The sequence below is a fragment of the Triticum urartu genome, chromosome 5A (assembly GCF_056163025.1).
Source record: "Triticum urartu cultivar PI428250 chromosome 5A, HENAU_Tu73, whole genome shotgun sequence".
Classification (NCBI taxonomy): domain Eukaryota; kingdom Viridiplantae; phylum Streptophyta; class Magnoliopsida; order Poales; family Poaceae; genus Triticum; species Triticum urartu.
The window spans coordinates 497294577-497304009 of record NC_141877.1 but is presented as its reverse complement, the minus strand read 5'-3'; positions in this window follow the sequence as shown (position 1 = coordinate 497304009).

Here is a 9433-nt window from a genome sequence, read left to right as displayed (position 1 = left end):
TTCACCCTGTGACTCTTCGGGTATGTAATCTGGATCGGCAACCTGGGAGTTTATTTCATCATCATCATCATCATCTGCTTCTTCATCATCTTGCACTCCATCTTCATTTACTTGCTGAGCAGGAGCAGCTTCTTCTTCATCATCATCTTGTTCTTCTTTTTCTTCTTCTTCTTCAGGCATATAATCCGGATCTGCAAGCTGTGAATTTGGTTCATCATCATCATCGTCATCTTCCTCTGCTTCTTCATTATCTTGTGCTTCATCTTCATTTGCTTGATGAGCTGCTGCTTCATGTGCTTGTTCTCCGTGCTGAGCAGGAGCAGCTTCTTCTTCCTCAAGATCCACAAGATACCAATCATCATCATCTTCACCCTGTGACTCTTCGGGTATGTAATCTGGATCGGCAACCTGGGAGTTTATTTCATCATCATCATCATCATCTACTTCTTCATAAACTTGCACTTCATCTTCATTTACTTGCTGAGCAGGAGCAGCTTCTTCATCATCATCATCATCTTCCTGCGCTTCTTCATCATCTTGCACTTCATCTTCATTTACTTGCTGAGCAGGAGCAGCTTCTTCGTCATCATCATCATCATCTTCCTCTACTTCTTCATCATCTTGCACTTCATCTTCATTTACTTGCTGAGCAGGAGCAGCTTCTTCTTCATCATCATCTTGTTCTTCTTCTTCTTCTTCTTCTTCTTCTTCAGGCATATAATCCGGATCTGCAAGCTATGAATCTGGTTCATCATCATCATCATCATCTTCCTCTGCTTCTTCATTATCTTGTGCTTCATCTTCATTTGCTTGATGAGCTGCTGCTTCATGTGCTTGTTCTCCATGCTGAGTAGTAGCAGCTTCTTCTTCCTCAAGATCCACAAGATACCAATCATCATCATCTTCACCCTGTGACTCTTCGGGTATGTAATCTGGATTGGCAAGCTGGGAGCTTATTTCATCATCATCATCATCATCATCATCATCATCATCATCGTCATCATCATTATCATCTGCTTCTTAATCATCTTGCACTTCATCTTCATTTACTTTTTGAGCAGGAGCAGCTTCTTCATCATCATCATCATCATCTTCCTGTGCTTCTTCATCATCTTGCACTTCATCTTCATTTACTTGCTGAGCAGGAGCAGCTTCTTCATCATCATCATCATCATCTTCCTCTGCTTCTTCATCATCTTGCACTTCATCTTCATTTACTTGCTGAGCAGGAGCAGCTTCTTCTTCATCATCATCCTGTTCTTCTTCTTCTTCTTCAGGCATATAATCCGGATCTGCAAGCTGTGAATCTGGTTCATCGCCATCATCATCTTCCTCTGCTTCTTCATTATCTTGTGCTTCATCTTCATTTGCTTGATGAGCTGCTGCTTCATGTGCTTGTTCTCCGTGCTGAGCAGGAGCAGCTTCTTCTTCCTAAAGATCCATAACATACCAATCATCATCATCTTCACCCTGTGACTCTTCGGGTATGTAATCTGGATCGGCAACCTGGGAGTTCATTTCATCATCATCATCATCATCATCATCTGCTTCTTCATCATCTTGCACTTCATCTTCATTTACTTGCTGAGCAGGAGCAGCTTCTTCATCATCATCATCATCTTCCTGCGCTTCTTCATCATCTTGCACTTCATCTTCATTTACTTGCTGAGCAGGAGCAGCTTCTTCGTCATCATCATCATCATCTTCCTCTGCTTCTTCATCATCTTGCACTTCATCTTCATTTACTTGCTGAGCAGGAGCAGCTTCTTCTTCATCATCATCTTGTTCATCTTCTTGTTCTTCTTCTTCTTCTTCTTCAGGCATATAATCCGGATCTGCAAGCTGTGAATCTGGTTCATCATCATCATCTTCCTCTGCTTCTTCATTATCTTGTGCTTCATCTTCATTTGCTTGATGAGCTGCTGCTTCATGTGCTTGTTCTCCGTGCTGAGCAGGAGCAGCTTCTTCTTCCTCAAGATCCACAAGATACCAATCATCATCATCTTCACCCTATGACTCTTCGGGTATGTAATCTGGATCGGCAACCTGGGAGTTTATTTCATCATCATCATCATCATCATCATCATCTGCTTCTTCATCATCTTGCATTCCATCTTCATTTACTTGCTGAGCAGGAGCAGCTTCTTCTTCATCATCATCTTGTTCTTCTTGCTCTTCTTCTTCTTCTTCTTCAGGCATATAATCCGGATCTGCAAGCTGTGAATCTGGTTCATCATCATCATCATCTTCCTCTGCTTCTTCATTATCTTATGCTTCATCTTCATTTGCTTGATGAGCTGCTGCTTCATGTGCTTGTTCTCCGTGCTGAGCAGGAGCAGCTTCTTCTTCCTCAAGATCCACAAGATACCAATCATCATCATCTTCACCGTGTGACTCTTCGGGTATGTAATCTGGATCAGCAACCTGGGAGTTTATTTCATCATCATCATCATCATCATCATCATCATCATCATTATCATCATCATCTACTTCTTCATCATCTTGCACTTCATCTTCATTTACTTGCTGAGCAGGAGCAGCTTCTTCATCATCATCATCATCATCTTCCTACGCTTCTTCATCATCTTGCACTTCATATTCACTTACTTGCTGAGCAGGAGCAGCTTCTTCGTCATCATCATCATCATCTTCCTCTGCTTCTTCATCATCTTGCACTTCATCTTCATTTACTTGCTGAGCAGGAGCAGCTTCTTCTTCATCATCATCTTGTTCTTCTTCTTCTTCTTCTTCAGGCATATAATCCGGATCTGCAAGCTGTGAATCTGGTTCATCATCATCATCATCATCATCCTCTTCTTCTTCATTATCTTGTGCTTCATCTTCATTTGCTTGATGAGCTGCTGCTTCATGTGCTTGTTCTCCGTGCTGAGCAGGAGCAGCTTCTTCTTCCTCAAGATCCACAAGATACCAATCATCATCATCTTCACCCTGTGACTCTTCGGGTATGTAATCTGGATCGGCAACCTGGGAGTTTATTTCATCATCATCATCATCTGCTTCTTCATCATCTTGCACTTCATCTTCATTTACTTGCAGAGCAGGAGCAGCTTCTTCATCATCATCATCATTATCATCTTCCTGCGCTTGTTCATCATCTTGCACTTCATCTTCATTTACTTGCTGAGCAGGAGCAGCTTCTTCGTCATCATCATCATCATCATCTTCCTCTGCTTCTTCATCATCTTGCACTTCATCTTCATTTACTTGCTGAGCAGGAGCAGCTTCTTCTTCATCATCATCTTGTTCTTCTTCTTCTTCTTCTTCTTCTTCAGGCATATAATCCGGATCTGCAAGCTGTGAATCTGGTTCATCATCATCATCATCATCATCATCTTCCTTTGCTTCTTCATTATCTTGTGCTTCATCTTCATTTGCTTGATGAGCTGCTGCTTCATGTGCTTGTTCTCCGTGCTGAGCAGGAGCAGCTTCTTCTTCCTCAAGATCCACAAGATACCAATCATCATCATCTTCACCCTGTGACTCTTCGGGTATGTAATCTGGATGAGTAACCTGGGAGTTTATTTCATCATCATCATCTGCTTCTTCATCATCTTGCACTTCATCTTCATTTACTTGCTGAGCAGGAGCAGCTTCTTCGTCATCATCATCATCATCATCATCATCATCATCATCATCATCATCTTCCTCTGCTTCTTCATCATTTTGCACTTCATCTTCATTTACTTGCTGAGCAGGAGCAGCTTCTTCTTCATCATCATCTTGTTCTTCTTCTCCTTCTTCTTCTTCTTCTTCTTCAGGCATATAATCCGGATCTGCAAACTGTGAATCTGGTTCATCATCATCATCATCATCTTCCTCTTCTTCTTCATTATCTTGTGCTTCATCTTCATTTGCTTGATGAGCTGCTGCTTCATGTGCTTGTTCTCCGTGCTGAGCAGGAGAAGCTTCTTCTTCCTCAAGATCCACAAGATACCAATCATCGTCATCTTCACCCTGTGACTCTTCGGGTATGTAATCTGGATCGGCAACCTGGGAGTTTATTTCATCATTATCATCATCATCATCATCATCATCATCATCTGCTTCTTCATCATCTTGCACTTCATCTTCATTTACTTGTTGAGCAGGAGCAGCTTCTTCATCATCATCATCTTCCTGCGCTTCTTCATCATCTTGCACTTCGTCTTCATTTACTTGCTGAGCAGGAGCAGCTTCTTCGTCATCATCATCATCATCTTCCTCTGCTTCTTCATCATCTTGCACTTCATCTTCATTTACTTGCTGAGCAGGAGCAGCTTCTTCTTCATCATCATCTTGTTCTTCTTCTTCTTCTTCTTCTTCTTCTTCAGGCATATAATCCGGATCTGCTAGCTGTGAATCTGGTTCATCATCATCATCATCTTCCTCTGTTTCTTCATTATCTTGTGCTTCATCTTCATTTGCTTGATGAGCTGCTGCTTCATGTGCTTGTTCTCTGTGCTGAGCAGGAGCAGCTTCTTCTTCCTCAAGATCCACAAGATACCAATCATCATCATCTTCACCCTGTGACTTTTCGGGTATGTAATCTGGATCGGCAACCTGAGAGTTTATTTCATCATCATCATCATCATCTGCTTCTTCATCATCTTGCACTTAATCTTCATTTACTTGCTGAGCAGGAGCAGCTTCTTCTTCATCATCATCTTGTTCTTCTTGTTCTTCTTTTTCTTCTTCTTCTTCTTCAGGCATATAATCCGGATCTGCAAGCTGTGAATTTGGTTCATCATCATCATCGTCATCTTCCTCTGCTTCTTCATTATCTTGTGCTTCATCTTCATTTGCTTGATGAGCTGCTGCTTCATGTGCTTGTTCTCCGTGCTGAGCAGGAGCAGCTTCTTCTTCCTCAAGATCCACAAGATACCAATCATCATCATCTTCACCCTGTGACTCTTCGGGTATGTAATCTGGATCGGCAACCTGGGAGTTTATTTCATCATTATCATCATCATCATCATCATCATCTGCTTCTTCATCATCTTGCACTTCATCTTCATTTACTTGTTGAGCAGGAGCAGCTTCTTCATCATCATCATCTTCTTGCGCTTCTTCATCATCTTGCACTTCGTCTTCATTTACTTGCTGAGCAGGAGCAGCTTCTTCGTCATCATCATCATCATCTTCCTCTGCTTCTTCATCATCTTGCACTTCATCTTCATTTACTTGCTGAGCAGGAGCAGCTTCTTCTTCATCATCATCTTGTTCTTCTTCTTCTTCTTCTTCTTCTTCTTCTTCAGGCATATAATCCGGATCTGCAAGCTGTGAATCTGGTTCATCATCATCATCATCTTCCTCTGCTTCTTCATTATCTTGTGCTTCATCTTCATTTGCTTGATGAGCTGCTGCTTCATGTGCTTGTTCTCCGTGCTGAGCAGGAGCAGCTTCTTCTTCCTCAAGATCCACAAGATACCAATCATCATCATCTTCACCCTGTGACTCTTCGGGTATGTAATCTGGATCAGTAACCTGGGAGTTTATTTCATCATCATCATCTGCTTCTTCATCATCTTGCACTTCATCTTCATTTACTTGCTGAGCAGGAGCAGCTTCTTCGTCATCATCATCATCATCATCATCATCATCATCATCATCATCTTCCTCTGCTTCTTCATCATTTTGCACTTCATCTTCATTTACTTGCTGAGCAGGAGCAGCTTCTTCTTCATCATCATCTTGTTCTTCTTCTCCTTCTTCTTCTTCTTCTTCTTCAGGCATATAATCCGGATCTGCAAGCTGTGAATCTGGTTCATCATCATCATCATCATCATCTTCCTCTTCTTCTTCATTATCTTGTGCTTCATCTTCATTTGCTTGATGAGCTGCTGCTTCATGTGCTTGTTCTCCGTGCTGAGCAGGAGAAGCTTCTTCTTCCTCAAGATCCACAAGATACCAATCATCGTCATCTTCACCCTGTGACTCTTCGGGTATGTAATCTGGATCGGCAACCTGGGAGTTTATTTCATCATTATCATCATCATCATCATCATCATCATCATCTGCTTCTTCATCATCTTGCACTTCATCTTCATTTACTTGTTGAGCAGGAGCAGCTTCTTCATCATCATCATCTTCCTGCGCTTCTTCATCATCTTGCACTTCGTCTTCATTTACTTGCTGAGCAGGAGCAGCTTCTTCGTCATCATCATCATCATCTTCCTCTGCTTCTTCATCATCTTGCACTTCATCTTCATTTACTTGCTGAGCAGGAGCAGCTTCTTCTTCATCATCATCTTGTTCTTCTTCTTCTTCTTCTTCTTCTTCTTCAGGCATATAATCCGGATCTGCTAGCTGTGAATCTGGTTCATCATCATCATCATCTTCCTCTGTTTCTTCATTATCTTGTGCTTCATCTTCATTTGCTTGATGAGCTGCTGCTTCATGTGCTTGTTCTCTGTGCTGAGCAGGAGCAGCTTCTTCTTCCTCAAGATCCACAAGATACCAATCATCATCATCTTCACCCTGTGACTTTTCGGGTATGTAATCTGGATCGGCAACCTGAGAGTTTATTTCATCATCATCATCATCATCTGCTTCTTCATCATCTTGCACTTCATCTTCATTTACTTGCTGAGCAGGAGCAGCTTCTTCTTCATCATCATCTTGTTCTTCTTGTTCTTCTTTTTCTTCTTCTTCTTCTTCAGGCATATAATCCGGATCTGCAAGCTGTGAATTTGGTTCATCATCATCATCGTCATCTTCCTCTGCTTCTTCATTATCTTGTGCTTCATCTTCATTTGCTTGATGAGCTGCTGCTTCATGTGCTTGTTCTCCGTGCTGAGCAGGAGCAGCTTCTTCTTCCTCAAGATCCACAAGATACCAATCATCGTCATCTTCACCCTGTGACTCTTCGGGTATGTAATCTGGATCGGCAACCTGGGAGTTTATTTCATCATTATCATCATCATCATCATCATCATCATCATCTGCTTCTTCATCATCTTGCACTTCATCTTCATTTACTTGTTGAGCAGGAGCAGCTTCTTCATCATCATCATCTTCCTGCGCTTCTTCATCATCTTGCACTTCGTCTTCATTTACTTGCTGAGCAGGAGCAGCTTCTTCGTCATCATCATCATCATCTTCCTCTGCTTCTTCATCATCTTGCACTTCATCTTCATTTACTTGCTGAGCAGGAGCAGCTTCTTCTTCATCATCATCTTGTTCTTCTTCTTCTTCTTTTTCTTCTTCTTCAGGCATATAATCCGGATCTGCTAGCTGTGAATCTGGTTCATCATCATCATCTTCCTCTGCTTCTTCATTATCTTGTGCTTCATCTTCATTTGCTTGATGAGCTGCTGCTTCATGTGCTTGTTCTCTGTGCTGAGCAGGAGCAGCTTCTTCTTCCTCAAGATCCACAAGATACCAATCATCATCATCTTCACCCTGTGACTTTTCGGGTATGTAATCTGGATCGGCAACCTGAGAGTTTATTTCATCATCATCATCATCATCATCTGCTTCTTCATCATCTTGCACTTCATCTTCATTTACTTGCTGAGCAGGAGCAGCTTCTTCTTCATCATCATCTTGTTCTTCTTGTTCTTCTTTTTCTTCTTCTTCTTCTTCAGGCATATAATCCGGATCTGCAAGCTGTGAATTTGGTTCATCATCATCATCGTCATCTTCCTCTGCTTCTTCATTATCTTGTGCTTCATCTTCATTTGCTTGATGAGCTGCTGCTTCATGTGCTTGTTCTCCGTGCTGAGCAGGAGCAGCTTCTTCTTCCTCAAGATCCACAAGATACCAATCATCATCATCTTCACCCTGTGACTCTTCGGGTATGTAATCTGGATCGGCAACCTGGGAGTTTATTTCATCATCATCATCATCATCTGCTTCTTCATCATCTTGCACTTCATCTTCATTTACTTGCTGAGCAGGAGCAGCTTCTTCATCATCATCATCATCTTCCTGCGCTTCTTCATCATCTTGCACTTCATCTTCATTTACTTGCTGAGCAGGAGCAGCTTCTTTGTCATCATCATCATCTTCCTCTGCTTCTTCATCATCTTGCACTTCATCTTCATTTACTTGCTGAGCAGGAGCGGCTTCTTCTTCATCATCATCTTGTTCTTCTTCTTCTTCTTCTTCTTCTTCTTCAGACATATAATCCGGATCTGCAAGCTGTGAATCTGGTTCATCATCATCATCATCATCTTCCTCTGCTTCTTCATTATCTTGTGCTTCATCTTCATTTGCTTGATGAGCTGCTGCTTCATGTGCTTGTTCTCCATGCTGAGTAGTAGCAGCTTCTTCTTCCTCAAGATCCACAAGATACCAATCATCGTCATCTTCACCCTGTGACTCTTCGGGTATGTAATCTGGATCGGCAACCTGGGAGTTTATTTCATCATTATCATCATCATCATCATCATCATCATCTGCTTCTTCATCATCTTGCACTTCATCCTCATTTACTTGTTGAGCAGGAGCAGCTTCTTCATCATCATCATCTTCTTGCGCTTCTTCATCATCTTGCACTTCGTCTTCATTTACTTGCTGAGCAGGAGCAGCTTCTTTGTCATCATCATCATCATCATCATCTTCCTCTGCTTCTTCATCATCTTGCACTTCATCTTCATTTACTTGCTGAGCAGGAGCAGCTTCTTCTTCATCATCATCTTGTTCTTCTTCTTCTTCTTCTTCTTCTTCTTCTTCAGGCATATAATCCGGATCTGCAAGCTGTGAATCTGGTTCATCATCATCATCATCTTCCTCTGCTTCTTCATTATCTTGTGCTTCATCTTCATTTGCTTGATGAGCTGCTGCTTCATGTGCTTGTTCTCCATGTTGAGTAGTAGCAGCTTCTTCTTCCTCAAGATCCACAAGATACCAATCATCATCATCTTCACCCTGTGACTCTTCGGGTATGTAATCTGGATCGGCAACCTGGGAGTTTATTTCATCATCATCATCATCATCATCGTCATCATCTGCTTCTTCATCATCTTGCACTTCATCTTCATTTACTTGTTGAGCAGGAGCAGCTTCTTCATCATCATCATCATCATCATCATCTTCCTGTGCTTCTTCGTCATCTTGCACTTCATCTTCATTTACTTGCTGAGCAGGAGCAGCTTCTTTGTCATCATCATCATCATCTTCCTCTGCTTCTTCATCATCTTGCACTTCATCTTCATTTACTTGCTGAGCAGGAGCAGCTTCTTCTTCATCATCATCTTGTTCTTCTTCTTCTTCTTCTTCTTCAGGCATATAATCCGGATCTGCAAGCTGTGAATCTGGTTCATCATCATCATCATCTTCCTCTGCTTCTTCATTATCTTGTGCTTCATCTTCATTTGCTTGATGAGCTGCTGCTTCATGTGCTTGTTCTCCATGCTGAGCAGGAGCAGCTTCTTCTTCCTCAAGATCCACAAGAGACCAATCATCATCATCTTCACCCTGTGACTCTTCG